This window comes from Elephas maximus, chromosome 7 (assembly GCF_024166365.1).
Source record: "Elephas maximus indicus isolate mEleMax1 chromosome 7, mEleMax1 primary haplotype, whole genome shotgun sequence".
Taxonomy (NCBI): Eukaryota; Metazoa; Chordata; class Mammalia; order Proboscidea; family Elephantidae; genus Elephas; species Elephas maximus.
In genome coordinates this window covers 44,052,095-44,065,324 of record NC_064825.1, presented here as the reverse complement: position 1 = coordinate 44,065,324, position 13,230 = coordinate 44,052,095, and positions in this window count along the sequence as shown.

The following is a 13,230-nucleotide window of genomic DNA, read 5'->3' as shown; positions in this document are numbered from 1 at the left end:
TAACCTAAGGTATGAGGGGCAGCCACTGGATGGTGAATGGAAGGAGCTAAGCCACTATTTTCCCTCTGTCAGAGACCCAGTGATGCTGGCACCATCACAGGAGCTATCCACCAGTCCTGATGCACCATGCCCCTGAACATGCTCTGAAGAAGGACCCACCCCTACTCTGTTTCCTCCCCATATAAACCCCTGTGCCTGCGATCAAGGAGCCATCTTGGTGACACAGGTCCCCAGTGTGCTCATTTGCTTGGCCAACCAAATAGTTTTCTTTTTTCGCCTTCGCCCAACTCATGTCTCAGTGTTGCCCCGAGCAAGACCTGGAGAGCCAGTAACAGGTAGTCTATTTTGACTTAAGCCATTTTACATCAAATGTATCTTGTCACTTGCATTCTAAAGAGTTCCGATGGCTATAGATCCTGTGCTGTATCTCCTCTGTCCATCTGGATCCACTCCACTCTTTCCCCTTTGCTGTCCACCTGGGAGGCTGTTCCCTATAGGTTGTATCAACAGGCCCCTTTGCCCTCTGGCTTCTGGCTGAATTTGGCCAATGGAAGGCCTAGCAGGAGACCAGAGGCAAAAGGAGACTGACATCAGTGTATTTATTCCCTGGGCCTCCTCCCTGCTGATTCCCATTCCCAGTAAATTATCCACACCTGGCTTGTGAAGGTCCCAGCTCCTGTCAGACGCCCTCTCCAAACAGCTACTCTCTCCAGTTCTGCTAACTGCTCTCTTCCTAATCCCCTTCAGGCCCCATTGTTACTAGCCCTGGGGGACTGCACTATTCCTTGTTGCCTTCCCCAGCCCTGCCCATACTTCTGTAAATAGTCCCTTTATTAAACTCTCCTCAGATACTCAGCTTGAGTGAGTCATCCGTGTCCTGCTTGCATGTGTTTGTTAGCCTGTGAGTGTGTGTGTGCGCGCGTGCGCACGCACGCTGTGATTATATTATCTCTGTGCCATTCACTTGACAATCACGGGCTGGGACAGGAAGGAGGGGAACTAACCATGTGCCAGGCTCAATGCTGGGCACGTTATGTACATGATCAGGTGTCATTCTGCAATCCTATAAAGAGATATTTTAAGCCACATTTTATGGAAGTTACAACTGAAGCCTGGAGAGGTGAAGGGCCTCACCTAAAGCCCCAAAGCTGGGTAAGTAATGGAACCAGGAAATGAAACCCATTATACATCTGGTTCTAAAACCTGTGCCCAGTCCTCCTCAGGGCGTGCCTTTCCAAAATGGCTGGTTCCTCCTCATCCTTTAGGTCTCAGATTAACAGTCACCTTCCCCAGGAGGCCTTCCGTGACCACTCTATTTGAAGGAAGTTACCACTGACATTCTTTTTCATAGTTCACAGTTCTTTTACCCCACAACAACTATTTCTTGGTTTGTAGTCTGTCCCATCTGCTAGATTCTAAGCTCCCTGAGGGCAGCCAGTCTCCGTATCTATTTTGCTGCCCACTCTTTGGTGCCTATCACAGTTGTCAACTATACACTAGGCCCCAAATAAATATTTGGTAAATGAAAAAGAAGCAAAAAAATAGGAGCAAAGACTTATTAAGTGCCTGCCCGATGCCAGATACTTCTCGTGGTTTATCGTATTTCCCTTTCACAAGAATCCTGTGAAGTACATGTTGTTTCCCCCATTTTGCTGATAAGGAAATCAAGGTTAAGGAGGCTTTCCAAAGTCACACAGCCCAGAGCTGGGATGCAAATGAGGGTCTCCCCGATGCCACAGCTGTGGTCATTCCACAGTGCCCCCTTGTCCCCCACACAGGGACTTGCTGTGGGGAAGAGCAGGAGTGGCTGATAAGAGAAACTCAGGTGAATAATTCCTGGACAAACAGAAACTGAGGTGAGCAAATAGTGTCTGTTGCAGTCACTCCCCTGGGACTGGCCACTCCCAGACCCTTGTGGCCACACACCCTCCCAGCACCACCATCCCCCCCCCCCCAGCGAAAGTCATCATCTTCCCTATTTGTCCTCAGGATCTGGCCCCAACCCCACCCAATCTTAATCTTCTGTAAACACATTGTTTCTTGACTCTCTTTGCAATGCCTGTGGCTGATGGCCCGCTCACCAAGTTCCCATGGCCTGCAACTGAAAAAAAAAAAAAAAAAAAAATTTTTTTTTTTTGAAGCCAGCCCTAAATACCCAGTGCTTGGTAAACCCTGAGCACTGCCTGTGGTCTGTTCTACCAGGTGGTGCTAAAAAAGGTGGGGAGCCCCTCCTGCTGGGTCCTCCAAGCTGATGTTTGGGAGGATCTTCTCCTTCCATCCCTCCTTGTTCTCAGACCTGCCCACTTTTCTCTTTAAAAATGGGGGGAGGGGTGTGCTTCTAGGATGTAAATAATGTTCTTTTTCTTGAGTGGGTTCTAGTTACACGGGCATGTTGACTTTGTGAAAATTACTTGGGAGCATTCCTCTGTATGTCAGTTATACTTCAATAAAATGTTTGCCAAAAAAAAACCTTACTGCTACCCACTCCTGCCCCAGGGCCCCCCAGCTCTCCTCCCTTACTACTCCCCAGAACACACCCAGAGGCCCTTCTCATCCAAGGAGGGTTTCTAACTGAATACTGCTCAGCAAAGACAGGGCAGTGCCCCAAGTCCTGGAACCTCCCAGAGTCTTCAGGCACCCTACCCCTGGTAGGTGGATCCTCACTCCCTCTCTCAGGAATCTCTTGAACCCAGCCTGTAACCAGGACCTCTGCCAACTCATCCTCCTTAAACTCATTGCCATCAGGTCGATTCCGACTCATAGTGACCCTGTAGGACAGAGTAGAGCTGCCCCATAGGGATTCCTAGGCTGTAATCTTTGTGGGAGCAGGCTGCCACATCTTTCTCCCACAGAGTGGCCGATGGGTTTGATCCCCCGACTTTTTAGTTAGTAGTCGAGAGCTTTAACCACGGCACCGTCAGGGCTCCTTCATCCTCCTTAGGTTTCTGGAAAGGAATTTACCTCATCCTATTTTTTTTATCCAGTCTGTCATTCACTGGCTGCCCAGACTGTGTGTGGGTCCAGTTGATTATCCCAAATGGCACCATCTCAGCATCAGGACACCTTAACCCAAGAGAAGGGGAATATCTTAGTCATTTAGTGCTGCCATAACAGAAATACCATAAGTGGATGGCTTTAACAAATGGAATTTTATTCTCTCACAGTCCGGTAGGCCAGAAGTCCGAATTCAGGACACCGGCTCCAGGGGAAGGCTTTCTGTCTCTGTCAACTCTGGAGGAAGGTCCTTGTCCTCAATCTTCCCTTTGTTGGGTAGCCTTTCAGGTGCAGGGACCCCAGGTCCAAAGGACGCACTGTGCTCCTGGTGCTGCTTTCTTGGCGGTATGAGGTCCCCCTGTCTCTCTGCTGGCTTCTCTCTTTTTTATCTCAAAAGAGGTCAGTTTAAGACACTATCTAATCTTGTAAATCTTATCAATGTAACTGCCATTAATCCAACTCATTAACATCATAGTGATAGGATTTACAACAGGTAGAGAAATCATATCAGATGACAAAATGATAGACAATCATACAATACCGGGAATCATGACCAAGTCAAGTTGACAGGTATTTTGGGGGGATACAATTCAACCCATGACACGGAGGGACCCTGCATGCATAGTGGGGGTAGCAGAACTCCTTGGAGATGAGCATAGCAGGGATGTCAGACAGGGCTCCTGGTGGCAAGAAACTGAGGCCTAGGCCAGCTCCGGAAACAAAAAGGGGATTTCTTAGACTATCAGTGTTCACAGACTAGCAGGAAGATGGGGACCTGGAGCTCAGGGGCCCAGCAGCAGCAGGAGCAAAACCAGCACATACTGCAGGAACAGGCTGGCTTCAGCTGCTATGCTGAGTTGGTCCTTCTTCGGGGAAGGAGAGTCTAGTTAGCCAAACCTGGGTCACAGGCAGATCCCTGGCTATACCTGGCAGGAAGAAGAAGAATCCAGTCACCTGGGTTTCTGTAGTGGGAACTGCTCCCTTGCCAAGACTTTAATAGGATTTTCCCCAAAATGGAGAGCATGGGGCTAGAATGAGGACTCATTAAGGAAAAAAAAAAAAAACAGTACCACAGGGCTGAACTGAACTGAACTTCAAGAAGACATTGAGCTGGGGCAGAGATTGGTGCCACCCCCATCATATACATATGCACCAACAAAATTGAAATCATACCATTTCAGGGGGAGGAACAACTCAGAAAAGGAGGGTGAGAATGGTTACACACCTCGAAGAATATAATCAGTGTCACTGAATTGTACATGTAAAAACTGTTGAATTTGTGTATGTTTCGCTATGTATATTCTCAATGACAACAACAGCAAAATATATTATTTTAAAAACTCAAATCATACCATTTTAAAGATTTATTTAAACATGTATGTACCGGGTTTCTAATCTAGTATGGCGAAAATTTCCTGTATCATTAAGGGCTCTTCTGTGCCACCATTTTTAGTGGCTACATAGCATTCTGTCATATAAACATATCATAAGTGTACTAAGCCACATTTAGGTTCTTCCTCCCTGCTTTCCTTTCTCCCTTAGCATTTTCTGTCTTTATCCTATTATAAACAGCACTGTAACACACATCCTTTATCACCAAGGCACTGCGTAAGGAGTATGCACTTTTTCAAGGATCTTATTTTCGCCACCAAATTATTAGGAAGACTGCCCACCATCCAGGCATTCAGGGTGTGGCTGCCTCTGTTTATGTTTTTGCTGCATGTTCCGTGTCTGATACCCCACAGAATGCCAGTGGCTGCAGGCAAGGGCTGAAAACCTGGGCTGGCTTATAGCCAAGGCCTGAGAACCAAGCTGAGGCCACCTCTAACACCTGTGTCTTCCTGGGACCTGAAGTATGAGCATGGATTGATCCAAAGCACTGCCTAAGGAACTCACCCCACTTCCTGCTCTACATTCCTCTCATTTCTTTCTCCTGCTTGCTCTGTTCCCTCCTTCCCTTTTCTCTCATTCCTTTCTGTTTTCTCTTTCTCCCTCCACTTCTCCTTTCTACATCTCTCCTCTCTTTAACTTTGGTCTTCTTTCTCTCTGTGTGTCTCTCTGCTTTTTCCTCCTCTTGCCTCTCTTTTTTTTTCACCTTGTTTTTTCCTCCTGGAATCCTGCCTTGTTTTCAGTCTCTTTTCTCTTCCACCTCCGTGGCTGTCCTGGACCCATCCTCTGCCCACCACTCCTGTTGTGTGTGTCATAATTTCCCCAGAGAGATAAGGCAGCCTTTTCCTTGGCAGGCCTTGATTTGAATAAAAGGTGACTTTGCCTCCCACAGGAAGCAGAACTAACAGATCACAGAGTTGGGAGCTGCCTGGTAAACCAGGGTGACTCAGACATGAGAGGCTTCCAGGATCTGGAGTCGTGCAGTCCATCAGTCCTTCCATTCAAGGCTTTGTCATCTCAGGGACCAGCATGAAGTGTCTGATAACTCACTAGGGCAGCCTTGGCATGGTGTAGGTAGGAGTACCACAGTTAATGCTGCTCCAGGAAGCAAACCTGAGCTGTGTGGGCAGGCTCCAGGCTGGATGCTGGAGGCCCAGGAACACAGCAAATCCAGTCCCTGCAGCATTTCTCACTGAATGGGCTCATAATAGAATGATCAGGGAGGATTCCTATTTTCTTTGCTGCAGTCTTTTTTATTTTATTATTTTTTTCTTTTTATTGTGCTTTAGGTGTAAGTATACAGTTCAAGTTAATTTCTCATTTAAAAAGTTGTACACGTATTGTTTTCTGACATTGGTTGCAATCCCTGCAACGCGACAGGAATCCCGAGTTCCTTGTGTCCATTCATCCACCCATCCAAGGGAGGAAGGGAGAGGATGTTTTTAAGATTCAGATTCCTGGGCCCCAACTCATCCCTATTAAATTGGAACATCTGGAGATGGGTGACAGAAATCTTTATGGTCAAGGTAATTGTGATGCACAGGCCCTTAAATATTAGTTACAGTGTTAAATGCACATACCCCTATGTTCCTACTCCCGGCATTTTCTTCTATCAATATATTCCCATTTGTATTACACATGAGGATATTTGATGCAGCATTGTTTGTATTATTAAAAAAATTTGGAATATCCTGAATGTCCATCAGCACAGAATGGTTAAATAAATGATGTCTCCTTATTACCGGAATAAAATTCAGTCATTTATAAAGAATGAGGGAAAAACACATGCACTAATATGAAAAGATGCCCAAGGTTCTGTTAAGTGAAAATGGAAATTGCAGACCAACATGTATAGTATGAGCTCTAAAATTGTGTGTGTGTGTGTGTGTGTGTGTGTGTGTGTGTTTAAGCCAGGAAAAGGCAGTAAGGAATTACACCACTCACTTAACAGTGATTGTCTCTGGAGGTGGGACTGGCAGTTCAGGGGAAGGGAGATTCTCATCTTGTCCTTTCTATGATACCAAAAAAGAAGTGGTGGGATTATGGATGATTTTTACTTTCTTTTTGGTGTTTTTCATATAAACACACACACACACACACACACACACACACACACACACACACACAGAGAGAGAACAAATACCACTCTTGCCCCCAAAGATCTCAGGATCTAGTAAGGAGACAGATACAGAAACAGGTACTTAAAACAGAATAGACACTCTTTGTGACAGCGCCTGTGGGAGCCTAAACCAGTTTGGGAGGGTGTCAGGAAAGACTTCCTGGAGAAGGTGACATTTTGACTCTGGTTTTCAAAGACTAAAAGGAGTCAGCCAAGTAAGTGGAGAAGTAGAGCTAGAACACTTCTGGTGAAAGGCAAGGCAACAACTTGAGAGAAAGTATGAAGTCCTAGAAACGCCGGTAGAGCAGAGGAGCTGGGATGCAGTATGTTTGAGAGTGAAGGGTTTTACACAGGGGAGTGACAGTAAGAATAGTATTTTGGGTGGGTCCCAAACCCTTAACAGGTAAGGAAGTAGAAGGGGCTACTCTCCTCTCCTCATCACAAACTAGATGAAAAAGGTTTTAAGAGAACTATTTGGGGAGCTTGACCGTGTGCCTTTTAGTTGGAGAGCTCTGGAATCGGACCTGAAGAGTGGAAAGGTGAGGAGCCAGCTCAGCTGACTTCTGGCAGACGGCCACATTGGCAGAGGGCAGCACTTCCAGCTGTGCGTGTGTGTTTCCTGTAGGCTACAGGTAGATGCCACAGAAAGGAACAGACTGTAGGCTTTTTTACAAAGGATTCAGTGGAAGAGGGCTTCTCTCCAGGGGTGAGAAGGCCCCAGCAGAACAAGGCCAAGGTGTGAGGAGGGATGCAGAAGTTGAGGAGTTAGAAGAAGCCGGGAGGAGACACCCTCCTTTTTAGCGGTACTGCAGCTGAGTGAAAGAGGCCTGAGGAGCGCTGGGCTCCTAACCAAAAGGTTGGGGTTTCATGCAGCCAGAGAAAGATGTCACAGATTACAGCCTTGGAAACCCTAGGGAGCAGTTGTACTCTGTTGCTATAGGAATTGACTCCATGGCAACGGGTTTGGTTTTGGTTGGGGCAGCTGAGTCATCTGGTGGGTTTCTGAGGATCCCATCAAAGTGCTCCTGAGAGAAGGCATCAGCGTTTGGAATCTGCCACATCCAGAGAGCTCCTTTGCAGTTGACTTCTTGCCCCAGGCCTTTCCCCCACCCAGCCCTGGAAGAGCCAGAGGCAGCGGTGAACCGGCAGGAGAGCTAGGAGGAGAAGGAAAGCAGCTGCCCAGCCCCCTCCCAAGTCGTTAGGTTTCCCAGTCAGAACCGGGGAAGTGTGCTACCACACTGGCCTGGACTTACATTATTCAAGAGTTGAAATTACCTAAAAATAAATGGGAGACACTCAGAAAAACTATGGGACCTGCCGAGATTTCATCCAGGAACAGTTAAGAATGAGCCCACAGAATCTGTCCGAAAGAGCAGTACTAGGAAATCTGCTTCGTGGTTTTATGCGTTTAGTCACAGCCCTTTAATAAACCAGCTACAAAACACTGACGATGCCTATTTGGTGTGTGGTGTCTTGGAAAGATGACGGGATTTTCCCCCCACTCTCTTCTCCGTCGACCAACAACCCCTCTGTAGCAAAACCAGGCGGACAATTACCAGCCTGGAAATTCCTGTGTTTCCCACCGGCGTTTCGTCTCTGCGCCCTGGCAGGGGCTCAGGCTTCCGGCCGCGGCGGGACCGAGGCGCGCGGAGGCGACGCAGACCCGGCCACGTCCCGGCCTGCCAGCAGCGCCCTCTGCTGACCGCAGCCGCTTCTGTGTCGAGCTCGGAGGCTGGAATGGGTTAGCCTTCAAGAAGCCCGCAGTCTTTGGGGCGAGGCATACGTTAATGAATTAAACGATCAAACAAATAGGTGTACACTTGCAACTGGTACGAGAGCCTATTATATATAAAGGGTGGAGATCTGATCAGAAAGGTCAGCTCCGGTGGACAAGGGGAGTAGGTGTAAGACAGGGAGTAAGGGAGCGAAGGTTTGGAGAAGTTGTAGTGGAATTTGAGAGAGTGGCGCATGTTGGGATATCTGTATTCTTGCAATTTCTTTTTTTTAAGCGTTTGTCGGAAACCCAGTTGGCTTAGTGGTTAAGTGGTACGGCTGCTAACCAAAGGCTCAGCAGTTCGAATCCGCCAGGCCCTCCTTGGGAACTCTATGGGGCAGTTCTACTCTGACCTGTAGTGTCCCTATCAGTCGGAATCTACTCGACGGCAGTGGGTGGGTGGGTAAGCATTTGTCGGGAACCCTGGTGGCGTAGTAGTTAAGGGCTTTAAGTGCTATGGCTGCCAACCCAGAGGGTGGACAGTTCAGATCCACTGGGCGCTCCTTAGAAACTTTATGAGGCGGTTCTACTCTGTACTGTAGGGTCCGACTAAGAGTGGGAATCAACTCGACAGCAATGGATTTGGTTTGTTTTTTTTTAACCGTTTGTTAATGCTGGTATTTCTTCCTGGAAAACATTTTATACTTTTCTTTTTTTGTTGTTTTTGTTATACATGTTTGTTCTTGTTGTTAGGTGCCCTCGAGTAGGTTCTGACTCATAGCGACCCAATGTACAGCAGAAGGAAACACTGCCGGGCCTCACGCCATCTTCACAATCGTTGTTATGCTTGAACCCATTGCTGCAGCCACTGTGTCAATCCATCTTGTTGAGGGTCTTCCTTGTTTTTATGTCAAATGTGTGTAAAACGTAGCCTCGCCATCCTTGCTTCTAAGGAGCATTCTGGTTGTATTTCTTCCAAAACGGATGTTTGTTCTTTTGGCAGTCCATGGTGTACTCAATATTCTTCGCCAGCATCACTATTCAAAGGCGTCAATTCTTCTTCAGTCTTCCTTATTCATTGTCCACCTTTCACATGCATATGAGGCGATTGAAAACTCCCTGGCTTGGGTCAGGCACACCTAAGTCTTCAAGGTGACATCTTTGCTTTTCAACACCTTAAAGAGATCTTTCGCAGCAGATTTCCACAATGCAATGCATCTTTTGATTTCTTGACTGCTGCTTCCGTGGGTGTTGACTGTGGATCCAAGTAAAATGAAATCCTTGACAATGTCAGTCTTTTCTTCATTTGTCATGATGTCGTTTATCGATCCAGTTGTGAGAATTTTTGTTTTCTTTATGTTGATGTGTACTCCATAGTGAAGGCTGTGATCTTTGATCCTCATCAGTAAGTGCTTCAAGACCTCTTCACTTTCAGCAAGCAAAGTTGTGTCATCTGCATATGGCAGGTTGTTAACGAGTCTTCCTCCAATCCTGATGCCCCGTTCTTCTTCATATACTCCAGCTTCTCGGATTATTTGTTCAGCATACAGATTGAAGAGGTATGGTGAAAGGACACAACCCTGACACACACCTTTCCTGATTTAAACCACACAGTATCCCCTAGTTCTGCTTGAACGACTGCCTCTTGGTCTATGTACAGGTTCCCCATGAGCACAATTAAGTGTTCTAGAATTCCCATTCTTCGCAATGTTATCCATAATTCGTTATGATCCACACAGTCGAATGCTGGAAAACATTTTATACCTTTTTTTGGTTATTGTTATACATACTTAATACATTAAAAAATGTTGTTAGTTACTGTGGAGTCTATTCCGACTTATGGCAAGCCCATGTGTGTGTAAACTGCTCCATAGGGTTTGCAAGGCTGTGATCTTTAGGAAGCAGATTGCCAGGCCTGTCTTCCGAGGCACCTTTAGGCTAGTAGCCGAATGCCTAACCATTTAAGCCACCCAGGGACTCCTCCAAATATATTAGAGAATGTCAAACATCTCCTAGGATTGGTTTCTGGGTTTGAAGGATTAGGACCATAGTCTTGTGGAACATCTCAGTCACTTGGCATAATATAGTTCATAAAGTTATGTTCTACATCCTAGTTTGGTGAGCGTAGGGTCCTAAGAGTTTGCAAGCAGCCATTTAGTGTACAACTGTTGGTCTCCACTCGTATGGGACAAAAGGTAAAGAAGAAAACCAGAGACTCAAAGGAGAAACTAGTCTACAGGACGAATAGTCTGTACGAACAATGGCTTCATCTACTCTCAGACAAGACCTAGATGATGCCGAGCTACCACTATCTACCATTGTAATCAGGGCCACAATAGATGGGCCCTGTTATGGATCAAATTGTGTGCTCCAAAAATGTATGCCAACTTGCCTAGGCCGTGATTCCCAGTATTGTGTGGTTGTCCACAATTTTGTGATCTGATGTGATTATCCCATGTAAATCCTAACCTCTAAGATGCTAATAACGCAGGATTAGAGGCGGTTACGTTAATGAGGCAGGACTCAATCTACAGGTTTAGGTTGTATCTTGAGTCTTTCTCTTTTACGATATAAAAGAGAGAATCTCAAAGAGAGGTAGAAGGACCTCCTACCATCAAGAAAGGAGAACCTTTGTCTGAGTCATTGCCTGGGGCATTGCCTGAGACAGATGCCTTACAAGACGTTGCTGACTGTTCTCAAAACACATCCCCACTACCCATTTTGGCTTCTAGACCTATAACTAGACTTAAGTCCCAGTGAGCCCCAAAAGGTGAAGTACAAAATGTGACCCAGGAGGAGGTATGCTACACTCCAAAAGAACTGCTTGACTTTTCTAATTTGTACAAACAGAAGCCTGAGGAATATGTGTGGGAATGGCTATTAAGGGTATGGGTTAACGGTGCGAGGAACATAAATATAGATCAGCCTGAGTTTATTGATATGGGCCTGAAACAGGCTGCTCAGCCATATCTTGAACAGTACCTGAGCCAATTTATTTTTCTTCTTTCTTCTTTCTGTCCTTTTTCTTCTTAGCCCATCCCTGCCTCCAGGTAAGATCCTGATGTTAGCTCCCCAAATGGTTAAGTGTTAACCAATGTTTCCTCTAAGACTGTGGAAAACAAGATATATATATATATATATATATATATATTTTAAATAATTTTTACTGTGAAAGTTTACAAATCAAGTCAGTCTCTCACACAAAAACCCATATACACCTTGCTACACACTCCCAATTACTCTCCCCCTAATGAGACAGCCCGCTCCCTCCCTCCACTCTCTTTTCGTGTCCATTTCATCAGCTTCTAACCCCCTCCACCCTCTCATCTCCCCTCCAGGCAGGAGATGCCAACATAGTCTCAACGGTCCACCTGATCCAAGAAGCTCACCAGCATCCCTCTCCAACCCATTGTCCAGTCCAATCCATGTCTGAAGAGTTAGCTTCAGGTATGGTTCCTGTCCTGGGGCAACAGAAGGTCTGGGGGCCATGACCACCAGGGTCCTTCTAGTCTCAGTCAGACCATTAAGCTTGGTCTTATGAGAATTTGGGGTCTGCATCCCACTGCTCTCCTGCTCCCTCAGGGGTTCTCTGTTATGTTCTCTGTCAGGGCAGTCATCGATTGTAGCTGGGCACCATCTAGTTCTGGCCTCAGGATGATGCAGTCTCTGGTTCCTGTGGCCCTTTCTGTCTCTTGGGCTCATAATCGCCTTGTGTCCTTGGTGTTCTTCATTCTCCTTTGATCCAGGTGGTCTGAGACCAATTGATGCATCTTAGATGGCTGCTCGCTAGCGTTTAAGACCCCAGATGCCACTCTTCAAAGTGAGATGCAGAAACTGGAAAAGAAGTGATATTGATCTAAGCCGGTCAAATAAGACAAAGGATGGCGCCAGCTACCCCCTGAGCTGATGGGGTAATGGCAGGAAAAGATCAACATGTTTGAGATAGGACCACCAAAACCAAACAGAAGAAAGAGAGTGCACATTCCACAAGTCCCTAAAACTTATGGCCCCTTTTCCCTTAAAAACCCAAACTGATCGGTAGTCTGGTGAGACAGACGACTTTAGGAGATCAATCCCCTCTGTCTCCATATACTGGTATATCTAATAAAGCTCTTGCTACCCACCTCACCCCTGTATCAAGAATTGGCTATTTGTGGCAGGCGGCTCTAACTCGCAAAATTGTGGTAACAGGCCCACAAAGCACAGATTCTTCATTTAATGTTTCAGCTTGAGAGATTAGGAAAGGATCTAACAGTTTATTTGGTTGGTTCACTGAAGCATAGATTATGCAGTGGCCTATACGAAATCAAGTTGAAGTACCAGACCTGCCTTGGGACACTACAGAAGAAAGTATTCAAAGGCTTGGGGAAATTGGCATGTTACAGTGGATTTATCAGGTTAGACCCACAGACCCACACATGGAGTGTTCCGAGGACACACCTTTTACCGTAAAGGTGGGGAACAAATTTGTGAAGGGGGCCCCAGCATCCTTGAAGACTGCTGTGATTGCTATTTTATGTAAGTCAGATTTGACAGTGGAAACTGCCCTAACTGAATTAAGACACCTAACTACAATGGGGCTTTGCTCCCTCTGGATCCTGCAGCTGGCTCCTGCTCATCTGACCCCTGATTCTTGGGACTTGAGCTAGCAGCTTACCTGCCCATCTTGGGGTTCATCTGTCTCTGCAGCCTATGAGCCAGAGGCCTGTTGTCTGACTTGCTGATCTTGAGTTCACCAGCCCTTGTGGCTATGTGAGTTAGGAGAAGCTCCAGCCTGACCCATGGACTTGGGACTTTCCAGGTTCTACAACCGTGTGAACCATTTCCTTGATATAAATCTCTCTCTCTCTGTATATATATGTAGATGCTTCACTGGTTTTGCTTCTCTGGAGAACCCAGCCTAAGACGGATGCTGACAGAATGGGAGAATATGTAGAACAGAAACTCAAATTCCTAAAACAAAAAAACCCAGACCTACTGGACTGATTGAGACCGGAGGACTCCCTGAGGCTAT